This window comes from Marmota flaviventris, chromosome 3 (genome assembly GCF_047511675.1).
Source record: "Marmota flaviventris isolate mMarFla1 chromosome 3, mMarFla1.hap1, whole genome shotgun sequence".
NCBI lineage: Eukaryota > Metazoa > Chordata > Mammalia > Rodentia > Sciuridae > Marmota > Marmota flaviventris.
This window is the reverse complement of record NC_092500.1, coordinates 178,729,142-178,754,026: the sequence shown is the minus strand read 5'-3', so window position 1 is coordinate 178,754,026 and position 24,885 is coordinate 178,729,142. Positions and strand designations below refer to the sequence as shown.

The window sequence follows — 24,885 nt, the reverse complement described above, 5'->3', positions numbered from 1 at the left end:
AAAACTTGTATGTAAAGGACACTATGAAGAGAGTAAGACAATTCATTCATAGAAGAAACCATTTGTAAATCATATGTTATAAGATTTAATTCTAAGAATATCCACTAAATCACCCCTCCAACTCAACATCAAAAGGACAAACAGCCTAATTAAAAACAGGCAAAAGACATGGATCGACATTTCTGCAAATGTGATGTGCAAGTGGCTGACATGTGCCTGAAAAGAGGCTCAGCACCGTTAGTTACTGGAAAAATGCAATCAAAACCACAGTAAGATGCTCCTCCACACAACAAAGGAAAATAATCACAGCGACAAAGGGAGATCACAAGTCCTGGGTGGGATGCAGAGAGTAGTGCCCTCACAGATGGCTGATGGAGAGTAAAAAGGTTCAGTAGTTCTCACAAAGTTCATGGAAGAAACATTTCCATTCCTTCCTGTGACCCAGCAGTTCCACCTTGGTGTAAGCCCAGAGGAGTCCTGCTCACTGTGTCCATAATGTGGAAACAAGCCTGTGACCATCAGTGCATGGACAGAACAGCACCCTGTGGTGTGCATCTTCCATGAGGAGAATGAGGCTCTGACACCTGCTGCCACAGGCATGAACTTTTATTTATTTATTTTTTGGCAGGTGGAGGGTACTGGGGATTGAACTCAGGGGCACTTGACCACTGAGCCACATCCCTAGCCCTATTTTGTATTTTATTTAGAGACAGGGTCTTGCTGAATTGCTGAGGCTGGCTTTGAACTCATGATCCTCAGCCTCCCAAGCTGCTGGAATTACAGGCGTGTACCACCGTGCCCGGATCTACAGGCATGAACTTTGAAGATGGCATGCTGGAGGTAATAAGCCAGATGCCAAAGGATAGCACTGAATGTCCCTGATGACACGGAAGAGGAAGATTAAAGAGCATGGTAGAAGTGGCCAGGGCGGGGGGAAGCAGAAATGGGGAGTCAACACTTTTGGGGTACAGAGTTACTGTTGGGGTGTTGGGCAGTCTTAGAAATAGATATCATTGAGATTGCACACTATTGTGAATCCTATTAGTGCTGTTGAAAGTGGCTAAATGGCAAAATTTGCTATTTATGTTTGTCTCTAGCACAAAAAAGTTCCTATTACTAAGGATCAGTCGGGAGTAGATTCCGGGACAGGTTTCAGTTCCTTGTGCTGCCTTAACTCAGCGATCCATTGATATGTCTCACCTGCAAGTGTTTGGGCTAAAAAGAGGAGTGGGAGCTTTGAAAATAACAAGCTGTTAGTTTAATGTTAAAAACTTAGATGCCGAATAATAGGGATGCTTTCAGTATTTGTTAGTAAGAAGACCTAAATAATTAATCTGCCAGGGCTTTTGAATCAGGTTCCCCCTATATATTGGCATCCATATGCATTCTTGAAAAAAAAGACTATATTCATCTATGGCCTCTTTCAACTCTGTCACCTTTCTCTATTCTCTGTCACCTATCTCTATCATCTATCCTATTACCAATTTCTCTCTTGCCTACCACTATCACCTATCAATCATCTATCACATCTATCAATCTATAACCTATTTCTCTCTCCACTATCTCTGTCATTTATCTATTATCATCTATCACCTATTTCTCTCCCCATCTCTATTGTCTAGCTGTCATCCATTTGTCTTATCTATCACCTATTTTTCTCTCCCCATCATCTATCATTCATTTATCAACTTCTCTATTAATAATCTATCCATCATCAATAATCCATTTATCAATCACCTATCAATCATTTATCACTTGTCTCTCCCATATGTTCATCTACCTATCATCTATCCATCTATCATCTATTTTTCTATTTATTCATCAATCTACCCACTTATCTACCCATCATCTATTTATTATTCATTTTTCTTTCCATCTATAATCTGTTTTTCTATCATCTATCTATCCATCCACATCATCTATTTATTTTTATGTACGTCATCTATCATTCACCTGCCCATCATCTGTCATCTAAATGTTATCTGGTCATCTATCATTTTGGTGTCCACCCACCCACTCATCCATCTCAATAGTGTTCTCTTTTCCTGCAGTTACTCTGGTTCCCAGGGCTCCTTTGCCCACAGGTAGGGCCCCTCCAGGTAACACTGTTCCTCACTGGCCCCTATTATTAACACGTTAACACTCATTATGTTGGTGCAGTTTATTACTTTATGGGATGAGAAAATGTTTATAAGGTCTTTGAGCAAGATGGCCTAGATCAATGTCCCAGAACAGACGGCGAGAGTGGGAACGTAAAGCCAGGGAGTGCGCGTGAACTGCAGCTTTGTTTCCAGATGTGTCTGTCAGAGCCGCACGACCTCCCGTTCAGCTGAAGAGTGCCAGCACACAGCACAGAAAGGCAGAGGTGCTGGGGAAGTGGGTGTGGGCACAGCCCTGTTGTGGCCCTGGGGGTGCCCACTGGAGCCACTCTGACAACAGCCTGTGCCTCTGTGCTGGCTCCTGTGGTGGCCTTCCTACACCACTGCAGGAGGGAGGCTGCAAAGCCAGGCTGAGTGGTGCAGTCGGCCACATCAGTTACTTGGTGGAGGGCTGGGGCCTAAAAGTGGGTCTTTGAATCATTCTGTGTGCTGTTTTCACCAGCTTCTACTTAATCCTTCACTGCTTTTCGAGTGTGCTCAAAGCCACAGAATTGTGCACTTAAAAGTGGTTAAAGTGGCAAATTTTATGTCATACATTTTACCTCTATGAAAAAGAAGGTTTTGAGTCCTGGATTTTGTGAATAAATGTAGTTTTGTGAGAGCTGATGTAGTGAGGATTCCCCTCTCCAGGCACAACTTGTGCCTGGTGATTGTGGTAGCCAGGTGATAACGTCTGAGGGCAGGTGTGGGTTGTTGAGGGTGTGGATTGGAGCATTCCATGGCTACTTTTATGCCATAAGTGTTAAATGATGAAAGTGCTGACTTACTAGCCATCCTACTGCAGGGTTTCTTATCTGTTTCTGTAGTTTGATCACACATACCCATCTTGAGGACCACAAGTCTATCTCTAATTAAAAACAATCATGTCTACCCTTTGTACCCAACTCTAAGTGGTTTTGTGTATAAAATACATTATCGTGCACCATCAGATGTATTAAGTTTGTGTCGTCACAAAAGGCTTTACAGACCCTTCCTGCCTGGAGGTCCAGTACATAGTTGTGGCCCACCATGATGATGACAGTGTGTGACATGGGCCATGGGCAGTTGGCTGCTGACCTAAGAATGCCTCCTGCGTGACCAGGTGCTGCTTAGACCTGCCTCGGGCTCCAGTCACCACTGTGGGAGCTGCTTCTGCAGAAGTGGGTCAGCACACCATGGCCCCTGCTGAGCACACAGTGCCTTTGGATTCTCGTATGCAATGAAACCAGCCTGTGCTGCTTGGCTGTGGGGTATGCCCTGAGAGGTGTCACTGTGTGAGTTCCGTAGAGTGTGCTCACAGAAAGCAGTCCACCTGCCCTGCCCCTAGGCACAGTGGTCTTACCGGAGCATGCTGTGCTGGTGACCCAAACGTCATGCGCGGATGGCTGTGTGTGCTTTCCGTTACTGATGTATTGCTCCTGTGGCTGTGAACATTGTGGGACCAGCAGTGGTATTAGGAGTAACTCTGTTGGTTCAAACTATGGCTTTTTCCTTCTTTGGTTTTTCTCCAAGGCAGCACTGTGATCTTCACCTTGCTGTGACGTTTCTCTGTGTCCTTGCCAGATAACGCAGAGCACTGGCTTCTCGGGGAGATCCTAAGCTCTCTTCTTTCTTCTGGAAAGCCGTGGCCATCTGTGAGGCTGTTGTGTGATACTGTTGGTCAGGCAGACAGTGGGTTCTTGTCGTATTGGTCACTCAGACTTTCTGATGTCAGGGGACTGCTCACTTGCTGGCACCCATCACTAGCCCTGCGGCTTCCAACAGGCCCTGCCTAGGGGATGCACCCTGTACCCAGTGGGGACAAGAAGATGGTGACAGCACTGTGATTTCAAGGTGGGTGCAGTGTTGAGGGTTGTGGCAGTGCAGGGCCATTCTGCAGGAGTGGCTGTAGGACCATTCCCTGTGACTCATTTTTTTGGGCCCCTTTTCCAGGTGCTTTACTTAAGACCTGGGTCGGTTTTGTTTTTGCCCTGTCCTCGCCTATCAACTGCGCATGGCTCACGGTTGCTGGAGGGTGGAAATCAAGCACTCGTGTGTGATCTCTGAAGCTTCTCATGCCCCTCACCACTACCCCCTCTGCAAGTTTCTTTCCTCTGCTGCTTTTCTGCAAGACCCTGCTGCCTGTCTCTGAGAACGCAGTGGCCTTCCTTGCCTGGGCTGTCTGGAGCCTGGCCATGTTGGCTGGAGGCTCATGCGCTCCCAAGGCATGTCTTCTCCTGGCCTCCTAAGACCTATTTTCCTGATGACTAAGAAAAGGCAGTTCATCTGTGGTCAGAGCACAGAGTCAGTGCTTCGGCAGCCTGGACTGTTTCTGGTGGTTTGGGGTCACTGTGTTACACAGGACAGAGGTAGGAGGAAAAGGCTTGCTCTGTCCCCACAGCCCCAGCATCCTTAGACTGAGTGACAGTGGCTGGTCCTGGGTTGTTGTAAAGTCATCCCCCACTTACTGAGGGGGATACCTTCCAGGACCCCAGGGGATGCCTGAAGTCATGGGCAGTACAGAGCCCTGGATCTACTATGACTTTTCCTCACACATGCCTATTGTTACGTTCAATTTGTAAATCAGGCCCAGTGAGAGATGAACATAACTAACCATGGATGACAACTGCTATAACACTATGCTGGAGCACGAGCTGTGTGGACACTGTCCCTGTCTCTCTCAAAACATCCCACTGTTCTGTACTCACCCTCCCTCCTATGGTGTGTGACGAGATGAAGGAACACAGGCATTGTGACATGGTGTTCGGACACTGTGGAGGGGTTACCAAACAATCACAGCAAGGCTGTGGCATTCCATTTGATAATGGAGAAGACTGCTAGGTGACCAAGGCGGGTACTGGGTGTCCATGTGGATTCTCTGACAAAGGGGTGATTTGTGTCCTGGGTGGGTGAAGCAGGACAGTGTGAGATTTCCCCATGCTACTCAGAACAGCAATTTAAAACTTTTGAATTCAGTACTGAGATTTCCATGTAATATTTTCAGGCTGCGTGGACTGTGGGTAATGGAGACTGTGGAAAGTGAGATCACAGCGGGAGGGCTACTGTGTTTCTCCTTTGCATCTCCTTGCCCAGTCTATGTCCCTTGATCATGTGCCAGCTCCAGTAGGTGTGGCCACAGCAGCCACCATCAGGTGACATTCTCTTGGCTACACGAAGGTCAGGGTCCCCGGGCCCCCTGGCTGAGGCCTGTGTGGCAGGCAGGAACTGACATCCAGGCTGAACTTAGGAGCTCTGCGTATTTGCCATGCTCCTTGCCTTTCTCCACCCTTAAAATGTCTCTAGAGCACTAAATGTGACCATGTCCTTCGTGTTTCTAGAACTTGCTGTGGAGAGGAGGCGTGAGGTGAAGAAGGACGCTGCTGGTGGTGGTGCAGAGGGGGCTTCCCGGATATCCAGTGGGACAGTGGTCACGGGCAGGAGTACCATCTGCTGGCTCCAGGGACAGGCTGCAGCAGCTGCTCTGGCCTCTGCTGGTGCTGCCGGGAGCTGCAAGCCTGGGCCCCTTTCTTTCCCTTTTTAAAGAGAAGCTATAAAGTAGTATCTCTGGTGTCTGAGATAAAACTGGCATCTGAGATCACAGGGGGGAGTTTTTACCATGGACAGCTTGTTCGTGTGATTTTCAAACATTTTGTGGACTGACGGAAAGTTCTGTGTGTCCAAGTATAGCCTGGACTGTGTCTCCTGAGGCTGGAGGGAAGGCAGATAGAGGGAGCTCTTCCCGAAGGAGCCCTGAGTAGTCGGGCACATTGACTGCAGTTTGGGACAAAACCAGGTGAATCCTGGCCCTTTGCTCTGAGAACACCCACACTCTGAGTGTGCTTGACAAGACTCTGCTCTGGGCCAAGTTTCCTGTTTTGTTTCCTCATAGTTTAAGCTTCTTAAGTTCAACTTGTGATCATGCATTTCATAACCAGGGGACATGCTCTGAGAAACGTGACACTATGGTTTTCACTGTGCACCAGCCTCAGAGTTACTCACGCACACTGGATGGTGCAGCCTGCTGTGCCCGCGGCCGCCCACTGTGCCCCTTGCCCCTGTGCTGGGTGCCATGGCCAGCTGTCCCACAGGGGTAGGCATCTGTGTACCTAAGCACATCCTCGTGTGGAAAGTGTGGTAAGCCTGCAGCCCGAGAGATCAGAGTGGCACACTGTGAGCGGAGCCTGTGGAACAGACGTGGCTCCCGTGAGTCAGTGGGCGAGCGTGCAGTGAATGTGAAGCCTGGATGTGACTGTGTGCGGCTGCAGGCTTTATGAATGTGGTACATGGAGGCTGCACTAAATTTACTGAAATGTTTTTATTTTAATAATAAATCAACCTTGGATTACTGTAACGTGTTCAATTTATAAGCTTGTTAATTGAAAAAGATTGAGTCAAGATGACACTTAGCTTTACACACACATTGGACAGCTGTAAAAAATATTTTTTTCTTTACATTCTTATTCTGAAAATTTTTTCTATTTAATTGTTTGTTTTTTACTTTTTAAACTTTTTTATTAAAAGAAACAAAGACACACACTAGCCTGGGCCTTCTGGGTCAGGACCTTGGATAGTGCCATCCTCCACTGCCACCTCTCATCCTGCTGGCAGGGTTTCAGGACAATGATGCCACAGAGCTGTACCCCCTGTAGTGACAGTGCTTCTTCTGGAAGCTCCCGAGGGCCTTGCCCGAGGCTCCCCTGGAGGGGTCCTCTCTCCAGCAGCATATACTCAGTGGCTAGCTGAGTTGTGCTTGTCACAGGCTTGCTGGTAGCAATAGTACACCACGAGCATTCCTCTCAATTCACGAGGACCTTTGGTGTTGGGGTCCACATCTTCCAACGTTTTAAAGACTTGCTGAGGTCTGCAAAACTCCTGCTGAACTCTTCCCCTTAATTTTCCTTGGGGCTTTTTCTTTTTCTTCTGCAGTGTGCTTTTCTCTCTTCTTCAGCTCTGTGCCCCTGTTCCAGTTCCATTATAAACTATGGAACCACTGTCATATAAAGGTCCACTATCACTATTATATCATATTAACAAACAGCCTGGTACATTGTTCTAGACATATGGTACTAAGAACTTTGGAAAAAAACTCATTTATTCCAACTAAATGAAGACACATTTTCTGAACTCTTTAATTGGTGGCTGCTGTTTATCAGATCATAACCATAGGAAACAGGTTTGATTAGGGGATTCTTCTGTACTCCTCCACTGTTCCCTCCAGGCAAAGCTGAGGAAGGAGGTGCCTCAGTCCAGGCTGTGGCAGCTGCCTCTGCCCTACTTGCTTTCCATGTGTCTGTGCTGGGCTCTTAGCCCTTGCAGGAGCAGAGTATGAACTGGCAAAGCCCATGGAAAGTGTTTCTGTGCCCCACCAGGCCCTGAGAAGCTGGCTTGACGAGGTGATGTCGTGGACCCCTGCAGTTCAGGTGCCTCCTAGGGTCTCTTTTGGGGGTCCTGCTGTGGCTGGTTGAGAGCCAGTTCCAGCTAGTACAGGATGCTGGAATAAAGGAAGCCTGACCATAAAGGGGTCTCTGAAGTGGCTCTGTGCCCAGCAGAGCAAGCTGAGCTGGCATTGCGTGATTCCATCCACGGGAGTTGTCCACAGACACAGATCAGAGTGGAATGGTGTGCCCCAGAGCTGGGAGGAGAGAGGCATGAAGTTTCATTCAGGCCAGCTGTGCAGGTTGTGGCCCTGCACCTGTGGTCCACAGTGTGGCCTGCTGCCCATGGAGGAGGAGAGTCCTCACCTGTGTTTTTGTCACAGTGAAACCAAGACAGGCATTCATGCATGCCACTTGCCCTAAAAACCACCTTTTGCAGATGCTGATTTTGCCTTTTCGTTTTTTAAGATATTTTTTTTACTTGCAGTTGGACACAATACCTTTATTTTATTTATTGTTAGGTGGTGCTGAGGATCAAACCCAGCGCCTCACATGTGCTAGGTGAGTTCTTTACCGCTGAGCCACAACCCCAGCCCCTGCCTTTTCGTTTTTAATACACTATTAATTTGTTTACATACAAATCAAGTGTTTTCAAGTTTGGTGCATAGTAATTTGTGCTCTGTAGTAACCTTGCAGATACAGAAAAAGGAGGACTTTCACTTTGCTGACTGTCTTGTTGTTATTCTGACATAGGCTGCCACTGAGGCTGCTGGGAGTTTTTGAGGAAGAGAGCTGTGCAGGGGCAGAGATAGGGAGACCCCTGCGGCAGGGTGAGCAGTGCATTGGCTGTCGCCCTCTGCCGTAAGAAAGTGTCCTCTCCCCTGAGCCACCGGCACAGGGCAGGGGTTGTGCAGACATTGGCACTGAGCAACGGGGTTTGCAATTCCATTGGAATATAAAAATACTGTTCCTAATTCTTTAAGTAGAGCTGCCTTTTGTTGGCAAAGGGAAGGTAGGTTTCTTTTCCAATATTTTCTGTTTGTTTAGCAATTTGGGCACAACATTTGAAAAATTAGTAATTTAGAAAATGAGGACAAAATAATTTTTTCCCCAAATTAAAATGTTAGTTCATCCTTCTTACTTGTACACATTGGTTGAAGCAGGCAGATTTGCCCACAGAGCGATGCTATGAAGACAAGCATCTGTTTATGGTTCTTTATCTGGATATGTCTGTCTCTCAGGTTGCTATAACTAGATGCCTCAGACCCTGGAGGCTGGAGGTTCAAGACCAAGATGTGTGGGGCTGGCTTCTTGGAGGCCTCCCTCCTGGGCTTGCCTGTGGTGTCGTCCACTGTGTGGTGGGTGTCCCTGTGTCTGTGTCCTGATTTCTTCTTGTAGGGACCAGAGGCATGTTGGGGCAGAACACCCCTTTATGACTTCACTTCATTAACTCCCTTCAGGCTCCATGTTCAAATAGTCACTTCAGGGGTCAGGACTTTAGTACGGGAATTTTTGGAGGACACAATTTATTCCAGAACACTGGTTAAAACACACACAATATGAGAATCTTCTTTCCACAAACAGAATGGTTATTAGTTCAACAGTGGAGAAACAGGTGCATCCATCGTGGTTGTCTTTGCAGATTCTGGTGCTTTAGTGGAATTATTCATAACACCAGGGCATATTAACTACACTCTTGTTAAAAACAGGTGGAGGCATCATTGAGATTTTCTCACAGGTGTAGGTGTTCTCTAGAGGAGGTATTCCCATTGTTCGGAGGATGGTGCAAATGACTGAAAAGTTAGCGGTCCAGTTGCAAAAGGGCCAGTTCATTTCCATGAAGAAACATTTCAGAACCGCAAGCCCAGTTTCTGGTTCTAAATCCAAACCCCATGTTTGTAAGGCAGAGACCACCCAGTGGACAATTCTACAGTCACTTCTTAACACTAAGACTCACTGAGGCTTTGTCACAGCACCTCCAGAACAGGAGTGTTGGGAGTGGGCCATTTCCCCTCTTTATAGAAGAGGAACCCGGTGTGTATAGGAGCTCTCTCTCGTCCAAGATCACACTGTAGCAGTGACATTATTTAAACATGGGTATGTTTTAAAATTTGTTGGTGTGATACTCAATTTTAGATCCTAAGTTTGTGCTGAAGGTGAGTCCTTGTCACCTGGGATGTGCCTCTCTTATGATGTGTCCCCTCTGATTTTCCTTGTGGCTTTGTCTACCTTGGTGCTGAGCATTGAGCAAACGGTGCTGCAGGGTTCACAGCTAAAGGGAGGCTTAGCCAGCCATTGGTTTCCATGGAGACCAGGTGTGATCACATAGTTTGCTCTGGGTGCTGCTAAGGATTCCTAGAAAACGTCTCAAGGGCACATGCATGGACAGGCTGGACATGCTGTTCCACACAGAGAACCTCGCATCATGACTGTGCAGCCCCATCAGGAAGGTTTATTTATTCAGTCCTTGATAAGAATGGATTCGTGATCCCAAAGGTGATCTCAACACCATCCAGTTCTCAGTAAGGCTCAGTGTTAAGAATTGACTGTAGAAAAATTACAAACTCTTTGTCTGCAGTCGCGTGTGAGGGCCAGGGTGTGGCTCACTGTGGACTTCGTCCCTTTTCTGAGTCACCTGCCTCCAAGTCTGCAGCAGGTTCAGGTTACGCTGCTTCCCCTTCGCTGAGGCTTCATCTCTTGTGTGTGACTCTCCCCACTGCCCTTTCACTCCACCTGGCATCTGATCTGATAATCTGGTGGCTCCCAGTTGGTCAGCAGCTGTCCCACACTTGGGTCTGCTTCTGGGTTTTCTGTTTCCTCTCAGGCAGTACGTTTGCTCAGGTGCTAATTCAGGTCTCAAGTCTGTCTCTAGGAAGTCCAAGCAGCACTGGCTATCACACTCACGTTCATGCACAGAAATCGGTGCACGACATTTGCAGGCACCTAGCTGTGAAGCCAAGCCCACCTGGGGGGCATGGGTCCCTGAATCAGGGTGTGGCAAGCTGGAGAGCAGCTAGTCTTAGGATCCAAACTAGTTATGGGATATGCAGGAGGCTCTCATGACTCTGGGGGAATATGGGTTTTGAGGTTCATTAAAACTGGCAGCTGGATCCCTGTAAGGAGGGAATGGGAAGGAACTGTTATTGCTTTTCGGAAGTAGATCTGAGGGAACAAACACCCTGAGTAATCCCTTAACGGGAGGGGAGTCGTCCTAGCCCCTGGCAGAGCCCAGTGCTACCACCCCAGGCGCATCTGCAGAGCAGCTGGCTCCCTGTGTGCTGCAGGAGGCTCTGGGGACATGGGCTCCCTTGAGAAATCAGCACCGAACTCAGTGAATACGTTTGGAAGTGAGCGAGTTCCAAGGAAGCCCAGGGCAGTGATTGTTTCTGGACCCCGGTCAGGAGAGGAGGATTCCCATGAAGGCCTCCTTCTAGGGGAATTCAGAAGTCACCCTGCTCACTAGGGAGGCGGACAGCAGAAGACCTGAGAAATGAAACAGCAAGTGTGACCCTGTCCCTGATAAGAGGAAATGTACTAGAGAACAGCGCCCTGGGGTCCTGCGGGAACTGCTTGGGTTTCCTGCTTCCAACCTGCAGGGCAGGGGAGGATGCCACTGGGCGGCGGCTGCAGTGGGGCTCTGGAGAAGCCACCCTGTGTTCCGGGTGAAGGTTCATGTTAGATTCCAGCATCCAGAGCAGACTTCCCAGGTGGGGTTCAACCCACTCTCTCAGGTTTCCACAAATATCGACACTGCATGCCCTAGACACAGCCGACTGGGGACAGTTCTGCCTCTTGAAGACCCAGCCAGCTGGGCCTGGTTGTGGAGAACTGTCACACCTTGCCTGGAGCCATGGAAGGTGTGAGGGGAGGCCTGGCTCAGGGCCCGAGAGCTGGGCCAAGGCCCCTGGCTCCTCCCCGAAGTGTCCCCGTCTCAGGAGAGTCCCATTTCTGATTCCTTTGATCACAGGCTCTGTGACTTAAGGCTCTTGACTGAAGACCAAAGGGCTCTTTCCTCACAGAATTGCATTTGGGGCCTGAAGAGGCACCGTTCCTGTTGTTCACTGCCAAGAGCCAGATGCTCCTCAGGGTCTTGGGGCTGCCCAGCCAGCACCTACCTTCCTCTTGGGGTCTGCTGCGCAGCTCTGCAGATTTTGGGACCTCTGTCCTGTTTTGTTGTTGGGACAGACGAGGCAAGGCACCGAAGATAGCAGGAAATGGTTTTATTTGGCTGCAGCCAGGTTCAGAGGGCACAGCTTTTGCTGTAATCAATCAATCCCCTGAACCCTGAGTTTAGGGAGTTTCAGAGTTTTATACTCAGCATGTAAGGGGAGGGGCTCAGAAGTTCACAGTCTGCAGAAGTTCACATAAAAGCAGCTTTTCTCTCACTGTTTTGGGCAAGTTAACCCTTCAAGGACAACACCTGAGAAGGGGAGAGCTTCTTCTCCCCTCTCTCTCCTCCCCCTGACAGCTGTTACCATGGAGCCTAATTGGTAACTTATTTTAAAAATGCAGACATCTCTGTGAAGCCAGGCTCAAGGCCAGAGGCCTTGTTGGCACATTTCTACAAACTACTATAGTAGATATGTTTGTGAAAAGCTAGTAAGGGGGTGTCCAGCACCTGGAGTGCTGGTATCTTCTCGGCCAGTGGCCAAGTAACATAGGGCAACACGAAAATAGGAAGTTTATCTACATTGAACTCTTTTGCAGAGACTCTTTTGCTGACAGTCCTAAATCAGCCATGGTGAAGATTTCTGGAGAATCCTGTTAAGACTTTCTGTGGAGAAAGGGGGTGCCACTTCAATTTGGCTATGAAGCTTTGGTGACATCTTGTTTTGTGGACCTCCTTTCCTCAGCCGTGAGGCTTGGTTGCTATGCGTGGTGTCAAATGCAGGAATTGGTGAGAGCTTCAGTGACTTGTTGGGTGAGTTCTGAGATAGCCGCTGGCTGGAATCAGGTGTCAGAGGCCCATGTGATGACTTATTTCTCCTGTCCAGGATGGGGCATACAATTTTGTTTGATTTAGAAATTGTACCTTTTTAACAGGTAGAAGGGATGTCAGGTCCAAGTATGAACAGATGCCTCACTTTTCAGTGAGGTGCATTGTTCTGGCTCTTTGGGCCAAACTGTGGACAGTGCTGATGGTTGATGGTTTGCTGTGGGACTGCATGAAGTAGACAGTGACATGGGATGCTCTGTGACCCCTACCTAGCATGCAGGCGAGGCCAGTGTGATTGCTGCTCTGGAGCATGTCACCTGTAGATGCTACTCTTCTCCAGGTGAACTTGCACTGGTCCCTGTGTCCTCCTGTGCAGGGGTCAGGATTCAAAAGTGGCACAGTCACTTAATTTAAGTGGGCGATTGCTTAGATTTTCACACACTCTAAGCATCGCATCATGGATGTTTCTATTTTCAGGCCTCATCTGTTTGCAAAATGCCATTAAAATTTTTGTACCAAATGCTCAAAACTCAAAGGTTAGGCTTTTAATGCAAACATGCTGTGTAGATGCTTTTTATAAAAGGCTTTCAGATACCTCCGTTAACACCTAAATTAGTGTAAATTATATAGAATAATTAGGTGGATCCCCTTGTGAAATAGGAAAAACACCTCCAGAAACCCTTGTAGTTTTTACTATCCAAAGCCTGTAGGAGTTGGGTTTGCACCAGGCTTGAGAGCTACTTCATACCCAGATTGTGGGAGACAGGGATGATGTCAGTCTAAAGGCTGTCAAGGCAGCTGACCTGGGTGGTTCAGATACCTGATGTATGACAAGACATCTGACCCTGTCACCCAGAGGCAGCACAGTGTCGGCTCCTGTGCACATCTGCCCAGTGTTAACTGATAAAATTATGAGAAGCTCCTTCCTTTTGAAAATCACTTGGCTTAAAAATGGTGGAAGTGTGGCCAGCAGGAAGCTCAACTCAGTGGTTGAGTGAGCTCTTGTTATGTGAAAGGCTTGGGCTCAAATCCCCATCTCCCCTCCCAAGGAAGTGATTCACACTTAGTATAAAAGCAAAAAGAGCACAAAATGCATAGAATAAAACGAGCACCTCCCTGTCCATTTGAGGTCCACTCAGTTGAGGCTGCTGATAGCAGTTTGGCAAGTACCCTCGACAATGGGTCCAACAGAAATGGTTTGAGGTACATGTGTAATTAAGGTTACTAGTTGCCAAGAAAAATTTCAAAAAGTAAAAATAAATAGGTGAAATTACATTTACCAATGTATCCTATTTATTTATTTTTGTGGTATTGGGAATTGAGCTACCACTGAGGTACATTTCCACCCCTTTTTATTTTTTATGGGTGCATATTAACTGTGCAGAATGATGGGTCTCATTGTGGCGGCACGTTTGTAAATGCATGGAAACATCATGTGACTGATTTCACTCCCTAATGCCCTCCCCTCAGTCCTTTTCCTTGACCCTGATGGTCTCCCCTCTACTTCCATGGCATCCACTTTTCCCCCTGTTTTTCAGTCTGACTTCTTTTCACTAAAAATTGTGGTCTCCAGTTCCATCCATTTTCCTGCAAATGATGTGGTTTCATTTTTATGGTTGAATAAATCTCTATCATGTGGACACCACATTTTCCTTATCCATTCTTTTGTTGATGGGCCCCTAGGCTGGTTCCATAGCTTGGCTTCTGTGAATCGTACTTTGGTAAACATGAGCATGCATGTGTCTCTAATGTGTGCTGACTTCGACTCTAGTTCTTTTGGACAGATACCCAGGAGTGGTATGGCTAGGTAATAGAGTAGCTGTGTTTTTAATTTTTTGAGAGTCTTCATGATGATTTCTGCGGTGGCTGTACTAATGAACTTTCCCGACAGTGTGTAAGAATTCCTTTTCTTTCTTTTTTTTTTTAAAGAGAGAGAGAGAGAGAGAGAGAGAGAGAGAGAGAGAATTTTTTAAATATTCTTTAGTTTTTGGCAGACACAACATCTTTGTATGTGGTGCTGAGGATGGAACCCGGGCCGCACGCACGCCAGGCGAGCGCGCTACCACTTGAGCCACATCCCCAGGCCCAGAATTCCTTTTCTTTACCATACTTACCTGCCTTTATCATTGTTTGTGTTCTTGATGGTTGCCATTCTGACTGGAGAGATGGAATTTCACGGTAGTTTTGATTTGCATCTCCTTTATTGCCAAAGACATTAAACGTGTTTTCTTATAATTATTGGCCATTTGTACTTTTGTCTTCCTTTCCCCGTTTATTGATTGGGTTATTTGTGTTTTTGGTGTTGAATTTTTTGAGTTCTTTATATGTTGTGGATGTTACTCCTCTGTCACAAGAGTTGCTGCAAAGATTTTTTCCTGTAGATTGTCTCTTCATTCTGTTAATTATTCCTTTATGCAGAAATTTTAAATTTGATGCCATCACATTTATTGATTCTTGCTGTTATTTCCTGAGCTATGGGGGTCCTATTCAGGAAGTCTTTGCCTATGCTTGTACATCAGAGGTTTTCCCTATTTTTCTTCTGGAAATTGTAAAGTTTCTGATTGATTTTTTTAAAAAATATTTTTAGTTGTAGATGGACACCATACTTTATTTTATTTATTTATTTTTTATGTGGTGCTGAGGATCAAACCCACTGCCTCATACATGCTAGGCAAGTGCTCTATCACTGAGCTACAATCTCAGCTTGAGTTTCAGGTCTTATATTTAAGCCTTTGATCCACTTTGAATTGGCTTTTGTGCAGAATGAGAGAGAGGGATCTAGTTTCATTCTTCTACATATGAATATCCTGTTTCCCCAGCACCATTTGTTCAAAAGGCTACCTTTTCCTCAATGTATGTTTTTGGAGCCTTTGTTCAGAATCAAATAACTGTAGCTATGTGGGTTTGACTCTGTGTCTTTTATTCCATTGGTCTTCATGTTTGCTTTTATGCCAGGACCATATTGTTTTTGTTACTATAGCTTTATATAGTGTAAGTTGAGGTCCAGTATTGTGATGCCTCCAGCATTACTCTTTTTTCTCAGGATTGCTTTGGCTATTCTGGGTCTCTTATTCTTCCAAATGAATTTTAGAACTGTTTTTTTCTAGTTCTTTGAATAATATCATTGATATTTTGATGGGAATTGCATTGAATCTGTATAATGCTTTTAGTAGTATAGCCATTTTGACAATATTAATTCTGTCTCTCCATGAACATGGGAGGGGAGGTCTTTCCATTTTCTAAGGTCTTCCTTACTTCCTTTCTTCAGTATTCTGTGGTTTTCATTTTATAGGTTTTTTACCTCCTTGGTTAGGTTTGTTCCTAGATATTTTATTTACTTATTTTTTAAGCTATTGTACATGGAATCGTTTTCCTCATTTTTTTCTCAGTGGACTCATTATTGGTGAATGGAAAAGCAAGTGATTTTGTATGTTGATTTTGTATCCTGCTACTCTGCTGAATTTGTTTATCAGCCCAAGAAAGTTTTCTGGCGGAACCTTTAGGGTTGTCTTAGTATAGAATCATATTATCTGCTAGAAGGGATAGTTTGGATTTTGCCTTTCCTGTTTGTATCCCTTTTTTTTCTCTTGCCTAATTGCTCTGGCTAGTGTTTCAAGTACTATATTGAAAAGGAGTGGTGAAAGTGGACCTTCTTGTCTTCTTCCTGATGTTAAAGGAAATGCTTTCAGTTTTTCTTCATCCAGTGATGTGGATTAAATCATCATATCTAAAATGTCTTCTAATCTTGTAATCATTATAAAAATATTAAATCATTTTTTTGTCCTAAATCTTCAAAATGTGATGTGTGTTTTACATTTATGGTGCTTCTTATTTGGACAACCATGTTCCAGGCATGCAAGAGACACCGGATGAGCAGATCCTGTGTCGAACAGCATAGTGACAGATCTGAGCCTTGGTACAAAGTGGCTTTTCGTAGCACGGGTGGAATTGTATGAATAACTTCTTTTATCTCGCAACATGTATTGGAGGGTTTCTATGTAAGTACATGAAGATTTTCCTTATTCCCTTTAATGGTTTCAAAGAGCTGGAGCAACTCAAATGCACTGAACTGTTGTCTGTGCCCCCCTGTGCATGTTGTCAGGATGCTTCTGACTGTTCCCCATGGCAGTAGCACAGCCATGAGTGTCATCATATACACTGGTTGAAAGGGAGCATAAGATATCTTGATGGGTCTGCTGTTTGTTGCCTCCGTCTGTTTGGCTGCCGTCACATCGACAGGGCGGGTTGAATAGTGCAGATGGGTTTCTCACTGTCCTGGAGGCAGCTTGCTTTCTGAGGAGGGCTTTCTTTCCAGCTGGCAGATACTGCCTCCCATGGGGTCTAGTTGGTGGAGAAAGCGTAGGAGCGCTCTGCGGTCTCCTACAGGGACCCTAAACCTATCGGATCATTTTCTAAGAGACTGGCTCTGTTCTCTAGTTTCTGGAGCCTTCTTTCTACCCCATGTGTCACCTGTCCCTCTCTGTACTCCCACCCCCTGGGTCATTCGTGGTTGCTAAGGGACATATTTGAACCAGGACCGCTTTTTCCTTCTTGTCTCTTGCAAGTTCATTGCACAACCTTCTGGTTCTCTCTGCTTTTCTTGTTTATGTTTTATTTTTAATTGATAATGATTGTACACATTTATGGGTGCAGTGTTTCATCACCTGTGGAATGATCAGATCAGGCTGATTAACATTTCCATCACCTCACATACTTACTTCTCCATGGTGAGAATATTTAAAATCTAGTCTTTTAGCAATTTGGTTGTGTTTCTGATTGACAGGTAGTAACTGTAGGTGCTTATAGGGCCCAGTGCCATGCTTCAGTTCTGTGTAAATTGCAGAAAGGGTCAATTGAGGTGGTTAAGATACCCATCACCTCAGCTACTTACCACGTTTTTATGGTAAAATGTTAAGAACTTGCTCTTTTAGCACATTATTGACCAGTCGCCACCTAGTGTAGTAGATCTGTAACACTCACCTCTCAGCCCAAGACTTTGCTTCCTTGGCAACATCTCTCATTCCCATCCCCTCCTTTGCTTATTCCTCTTCCAAGGAGCCAAAGAAGTCTCTCTTGTACCAGAATGGAAATGACTGAAGATGTCAAAAGAGCATGCCAAGATACATTTACCTGTGTTACAGTTTGGTGTAAGGTAATGAGCATTTGAAGGTAAATCACATTTCTATGATGTTGTAGAGTGTTTTGTGATTTTTTATTTTTATTTTTTTGTGATTTAAAAAAGTTTCATAGCTCTCTTTTAGTCTAGGCATGAAAATATGTACAGATAATGATTTTATTTGCTTTCACTGAATGGTCTTTATATACATAAGAATAAATCATGTATCTATTAAGAATTTCTATGTATTAATACTTCATATTGTCAACCCAAAGTTTGTTTGGGATGATCAGAGCCGCACCTTGGAGTCACAGTTTCATGCAGGTTGAAGTTACTTTGGGTTTACAGACTCAGACCAGCTCACAGGCAAAACCGCAAGCTGGGAGGGGATTGCTTCAGCTGTCAGGAGTTAGAGCAGAGCAGGCAGGGTATCAAGCTGTCCTTCAGGAAAGAAGGTACAAGGCGATCTTGGGGGAAAGAGGAATCCAGGGACAGATGCCCAGGGACTGTCTGTAGGCCTGGGTGTTCCTCTCGAGCAGAAACCATAGCTCTCACATGTGAGCCGCAGGGTGCGGTGGGTGTGGGCCCACTGGGGTTCAGGATGTGCTGGGGAAGTGTGCACAGCTTTGCAGGGTCAGTGTTCTTGAGGAAAATGCCGTGGACCCAGACCCTTTTGGCCTAGAGCTTTGGGTACTTTACCCTGCATCTGTTCTATTTCAATTTTCCACAGTTGTTATTATTAAGTGCTATGTTGCTTGATCCAGTGGATCTGATAACACCAAGTTTATAAGCACATTGAATTAGATATTAAAATTATGTGTTCACATTTTTTTGCTTATGTTTTTTCTATGATGTATTGTTAATGTTTTTTTTAAAGTATTTCTTGAATGTTGATTAATAACAAGGCTTGATTCTTAATGATTCTCTTAGAAGGGTAGAGAACTTCAATGAAAACAATTGATATCACCTTGGGTTTTAAAAATATTTTAATTGCTTAACAATGAGAACAAAGAATGAAAATGCAAAAGCATTCACAGGTGCATTGCAGCTGTGATTGAGACCTCTGCTGGGGGTCTAGTGTTCCCAGCCTTCTTAGGAATTGTTGCCAACTGCAACAAGAGGTCACCAGGGACTGAAGATTGCAGAGCTTCTGGAGAGAGCACAAAGGGAAGGGTCATCATGTGACTCTGTCATGGCCTGACACTCACCTGGCACAGGAGCTCAGCCCACTTGGAGCCACACAAGACGATCACTCAGGCCTGGTGCAGTGCACGCCTGTGACCCCAGCTGCTCCGGAAGCTGAAGCCAGGCCTGGAGGAGTGCAATTTCTAGGCCAGCCTCAGCTACTTAGAAAGACCCTGTCTCAAATGGTAAAAAGGGCTGGCAATGTGGCTAGGGGTAGAGCACCCCTGGATTCAATTCCCAGTACAAAAAAAGAAAGCACACAAACATACATAGTCCGTCTAAAGGCCCACGGGACTGTTGCTATGGGGATCACAATTGCATTTCTTGACATAAGTTTGTTAGAATTTTCTGCAACAACAGTGATTTAACTTAAGATTTTTGCTATAATTTCTGCTTCTCTTGTTAAAAGGGAAAATTGAATGCCTTTAGTAGACAAAATGATATCATTCAAGGACAGAGGAAGGTCTGGGTCCTGCTTTTGGGGACGCACAGGTCTAATAACTGGTGTGTCTTGATAGGGCTCTAGCTCAGATTTCCCTTTCAAGCCATGTACTTCAAACTGTGGGTGGAGTTGATGGTAAGTATTTGGCTGCACTAAACTCTCAATTATTCTTGAACACCTAAATTTTATAATAGTAGGATACTGTGTCATTTCATAAAAGCCAATATTTTTAAACACCCTCAATTATTTGTCAATCTGAATGTACCAATTAATTTTAATATTTGATTTTTAAAATTTCTTGATAAGTTATTAAGAATAGAGAAACAAATGTAGGTTAAATCAGCCTGGGGGAAAATTCTGATCGGCATGTGCCAAAGGCATTGAAGTACAGTGTGTGTGTCAGGGTGATGGAGGATCCCACCTCCCATCCTCCAAAGCCAGTTTCATTGGAGTCAGTCTCTGTGGACGACTCTGCCTTGTGGTGTTGTTTGCATTGTTCTAATTTACAGGAATTTATTGTCTGCCAATCCCATTCCTGCCTTAGAGCACTTTAAGATACAGGATGGTGGCAGAGGCCCCGTCTCTGTCAGTCTTCTACAGTGTCTGCTGTGCTGTCAGGTGACAAGGAATTAGGTGCCCACCCAGACATCATTGCACACACCCGGCCTGAGGCAAGAGAAATTTAGGTTAGGATAAACTAAATTAGGTTAGGAGAATTAAAAACATGCTCATATTTCTTTCACTTGTCTTGGTTTAGCCTGTTTTTTTCCACGTTTTAAGAAGTAATCCCAGAATATCACATACAGGGGAAAATGTCAATATTGACGGTTTTTCAAATTTTCAAAGTTTCTGAGTTTGCAAAAGGGCAGTTGTAGTTTTCCTGTGGTTGTGGATATGCAAAGGACTTATTCCCTGTCTATCTTCATACAGCAGTCTTGGAGTGGAGATGCTCACACTTCAGTGGTCACGGGATTTGCAGAGTCCACACCAGGTGTTATGAGGACTTCGGTCTCTAGATCTTAATTTCGTATGTGCTTCTTCCTAAGTATGTTCATTGGTGACTCAGTGGGGCTGAGCACTGCATTTCTTCTGTGCCCTGCTCTCTGCCCCTCCCTGGGGGATTGCACTTGTCTCGCCTCCATGGTCTGCCTGGGCACAGCCCTGGAGGGCAGTCTGAAGTGGGCCTTGCTCTTCAGGGTCTATATGATGAAAAGCCAAAGCTTACTTTTGGCTTTAGATTTCTTGTTTTCCATTTACTTGAAAGAGAATATCATAGAGTTATCAGCTAACCAGTAGAAGTAGTTCTTGGTGGAAATTACTGGGAGATTCCTGAAGGGGTTCCAGGAGTTGAGGGTCATCACCAAGACAGAACCTTGTATTGCCAGCCATGTGCTAACACAGCCAAGTCTCGCAGGATAATAGAGGCAGTCCCAGACCCTCAGCCCCGTTTCCTTCCACTGCAGTGTTTAGCCATGAGTGCCTAAATGATCCAGAGAAGTCCTTGTCCATCTCACTAAGGCATGTCTTTTTAATTTACCTTTAATGGTAATAGTTAATATTCATCAAAATTTATAATACATTTCAGTTTTAGGGTCACCTCTAAGATTAACCATGATTTAGTCAAGGAGAAATTTTATGTATTAGAACCTTAGTCACAGAAAATCAAGAAACACATTTTTACTTTTTATTTTTTATAAGAATTAGGCTCACTAATGGCCATAGTTCTTTTTTTTAAAATTGTAGATGGACACACTGCCTTTATCTATCTTTCTTTCTTTCTATCTATCTGTCTGTCTGTCTGTCTGTCTATCTATCTATCTATCTATGGTGCTGAGGATCAAACCCAGTGCTGCACATGTGCTAGGCAAGCACTCCACAGTTGAACTATAGCCCTAGCACCACATTTTTACTTTTATTGTATGGCCATGTGTGTGTATAAGAAGAGGGAGAGGTCCCTTCAGCCTTAGAATACTGCTCTACAGGGAGAGATGGAAAGAAAATAAGAGTTTCATGACAAAAATGAACAGTGAGACATTCTGGGGGTATCTAAGATATACACATGCATGTTTTTTAAATGGGTGATGGTTGGTATCCAATTGATATGGTGTTTATACTCCAGCTGGGATATTCAGAAGGATGGCATAACGGTTCTATCTCAAACTGTCAAATGAATCTCCTATGATATTTCATGGAGAATATTAGATTTCAACTGAAATCATGCAAGGACACATGTAGTAGTTTTCCTAAATCCTATAAAAACCCATGGAAAATCGTCTTTGAAGACCAGTTCTGTCTGTGTACCTCCTTTTCTAAACACGAGGTGATGGTCCATGTGGGGAAGGAACAGTAATCCTGGGGTTTGGAAACTTGACCTGTTGGCATCAGTGGGGAGTTGAAGTGGGTCTCCTGATTACCTTGGCGTCCTTGGTGTGGGTCGGTCACTTGCCTTGCAGGGATCCCACGTCCTTCCCCTGCAGCCTGCCTCTGCGGCAGCCTCAGAACCCTCTCTCCTGCATGTACCCACCTCCTCCCTGCAGGCCTCACTAATCCAGCAGTGAGTGCACGGGGTGATGGGTGTCTGGTGGCCCTGAACACCTTGCTGTAATCCTCCTTTGAGGAGAGTGTCAAGAGAAATGGCCCTAGCCAGAGCTTGCTGGCTCCTGTTCTGAGAGACCAACCTGCTCTTGAGCCTTGTTGCCTGGTGGGGGGTGGCCAGGGACGTCCTCCCACTTGCTAGTCCTCTTTTAGCTCCCTGCTCCTCCAGCTTCTTTGTTCATCCTTGGCCTGGAGGAGTGCCCCTGGTCCCTCCTGCTCTGGGGGTGGTTCCATTTGGTGCCTGAGCTGGCTTAGGTGGAGTACTGCCAGCAGCAGGTGCCCTGGCAGCGCCTGCTTCCCCACCACTGCCTCCCCTCAGACCTGCGTTCTCCAGGAGAGCTGTGGTTCTCCTCCACTCTTGAAGGAATGATCCTGAGAAAGAGCTAGCTTAGATTTAGGGACCAGGATGCTTTGTGAAAGCTTTTCCTCCTCATGCAACATACATGGGAAAAGAGCAGCATCCGGTACACACATGTGGAGGTTCTGCACGTGTAATTGTGAGTGCAAGGCCATAGCAGGTGAGTGCCACCCTTGCCCCATGGGGCAACATTCATCCAAAAATGAATGTGCCCTGCCAACAATTCTGCAAACGTGTGGCATCTCAATAATGCATGTGAAAGATGCAAGACAAGTCACTGCTGTGGTTGGATGGAAAAGGAGATCCTTGTTCATAACTTTCTCAAGTGGACGAGTAAAGGGATCTGTTCTGGAAGGTGGAGATGGTCCAAGAGATCCTTGTCACATCTGAGGGGGATGAGTGTAGGCTCCTGCTCTGGAGGACAGAGGTGGTCCAAGAGGTCCTTGGCACATCTTATCAGAGGTGGATGATTATAGGGTTCTGCTCTGGAGGGCAGAGGTGTCCAGCGGATCCCCATTCACAGTTTATCCAGAATGGATGAGTGGGTTTCTGCTCTGGAGGGCAGTGGTAGCCAAGGAAGTCCCTGGGCATAGCTTCTCAGAAGTGAATGCAGTTTTCTATCTGAGTAGTGTTGGATCGTCTGTGCCTCTTTTCCCAGTACTTGTGTGCATATGTACAGTACTGGGAATTGCACCAAGGGGCACACTCTTTCCATACCCCCAAGTCCTTTCTGGGTTTGATGAGTGGTCTCACTAATTTCCCCAGGGAAGCCTTGTACTTTGATTCTCCTCCTTCAGCCTCCCGAATAGCTGACGTCACACCCTCGGTGTTTATTGGGCCCTCTCTGTGGAGTTAGTATCTGACTCTTCCTTGTGAATGTCTTTGCGTAAGAACACCAGCAATTCCTCCCCTCTGCACCTGCAGGAGGCCGTATTTTGTATCCCTGTCCCTTCTTTGGAGATGTGATTGTTCACGAGTTTGCCCATGTTTGAAAACTGGCCACTTGTTTTCCTCTTTCCCCTTGAAGGTGCCTCCCCACTGGAGACACCTGTCCCTGGATATGTGTTTTGTGGCTGTTTCTTCCCTTCACTCAGAGAGCGATTCTAGATTGTGGATGCCCCCATTTTTTTTTGAATATTTTTTAGTTGTCAATGGACCTTTATTTTATTTATTTATATGCGGGGCTGAGAATTGAACCCAGTGCTTCACACATGCTAGGTAAGCACTCTACTACTGAGCCACAACCCCAGCCCAGGTGCCCAAATCTCCAGTAAGGAAATTCTCATTCTCTTTTAGGTAATATCCAAGTCTTCCATATGTCGCCCCAAGTAGAAAAATATCACTTTGCTCAGCAAATGTTTATTATGCTTCTAGAATGTTCCAGTCCTTTGAAAAGTGTGCCATTGGCACATGGAACAGAACCACATGCAGTGCTACATGGAGGCTTGGCAGTGCGGACTACAGACCTGCAGTCTCTCTCCAAAGCCAGTATGTCCCAGTATTGGGGCACCAAAGTATGATCACAGGTCCCTGGGTGGGGACAGGAGTCGAGGGCAGCGTCCTAGCATCACTGTGTAATCGCAGTCTTCATTTCTTTGCTTTCTGTTTTCTCCTGTGGGAAGTGAGTAGGAAGGTCAAGGGGTCTGCAGAACAGGTTAATACGTCAGGTATAAAGTGAAGCCTGCTTCCTCCTCTCTTCCCTTCCCAGAGCCGGCAGAGAGTAGGAATCTGAAGGAGAGAAGATCACCCCCAGGATGGAGAGAGACAACCCCTTGGAGGAGTTGGGACTTCCTGGAGAATGAGGAGGTTTTTAGAGGAGGAGGAGGGGAGTGAACACTGGGGCTGGAAGTGCCAGGTGTAGGGGAGGGGTAGAACGTCAGCCTGGGCTGTGGGGACGGAGTAGGTGGCAGCAGTGGTTGGGATGATGTAACCAGGATGAAAAGAAACTAGTTAGGTCTATGTATTTTGAGATTGTTTCCTTTCTCTAGTCCTTGTATGTAGAAATACATTTCTCATGCTTTCTAATTTATGGAAGATATTTCACAAATGCTGAAGCATGAGGATCAAAATGCATGAAAACCTTTATGAGTCATGAAATCAGAAGAGAGGTAAAAATAATTGGCTTTGGTGGTGGACTTATCTGACACCCTGTTTAAAGTGGAATAGGCTTCGAATTGCAAAGAAGTAGTATGTGTCTACACTGACAGGAGCTTGTATTCCATGAAGAAATCTCCTGATTTCTCTCTCTTTTGGGGGAAATAAAACTCCATCTGCTAGTTCTCATTTTCACCTTCACTTGACAGGTATTTTGAACTTTTTTTTTTTTTGGTACCAGGGATTGAACTCAGGGACACTCAACCACTGAGCCACATCCCCAGCCCCCTATTTTGTATTTTCTTTAGAGACAGGGTCTCACTGAGTTGTTTAGCACCTCACTGTTGCTGAGGCGGGCTTTGAACTCACAATTCTCTTGCCTCAGCCTCCTGAGCCGCTGGGATTACAGGTGTGTGCCGCCAAACCCAGCTTGAACCATTTTTTGATACTGATAACATTGGACTTCTAATTGTCTTATTCTTCAATTTTCAAAAGACTCTAAGCATGTTGTAGACAATTTGGAAGTATTGGAAGGTAAAGGGAAGAAGTTGGGACTCTACCTGGTGCAACCAGGTAAACAAACATACCACTGCTGGTCCGTTGCTGTTTCCCGAGTGAATAGCCTTCTGCTTCCTCTCCCCGTGACTTGCTTGACTACTAACTACTT

General features: G+C 45.6%; 1 protein-coding gene across 1 annotated transcript in view; it reads left to right on the top strand.

Annotated features, from left to right (window-relative positions):
• Positions 1-24,885, top strand: part of Dlgap2 (DLG associated protein 2) — a 589,656-nt gene that overhangs the window by 33,488 nt on the left and 531,283 nt on the right. The gene's annotated exons all lie outside the window — the stretch shown is intronic.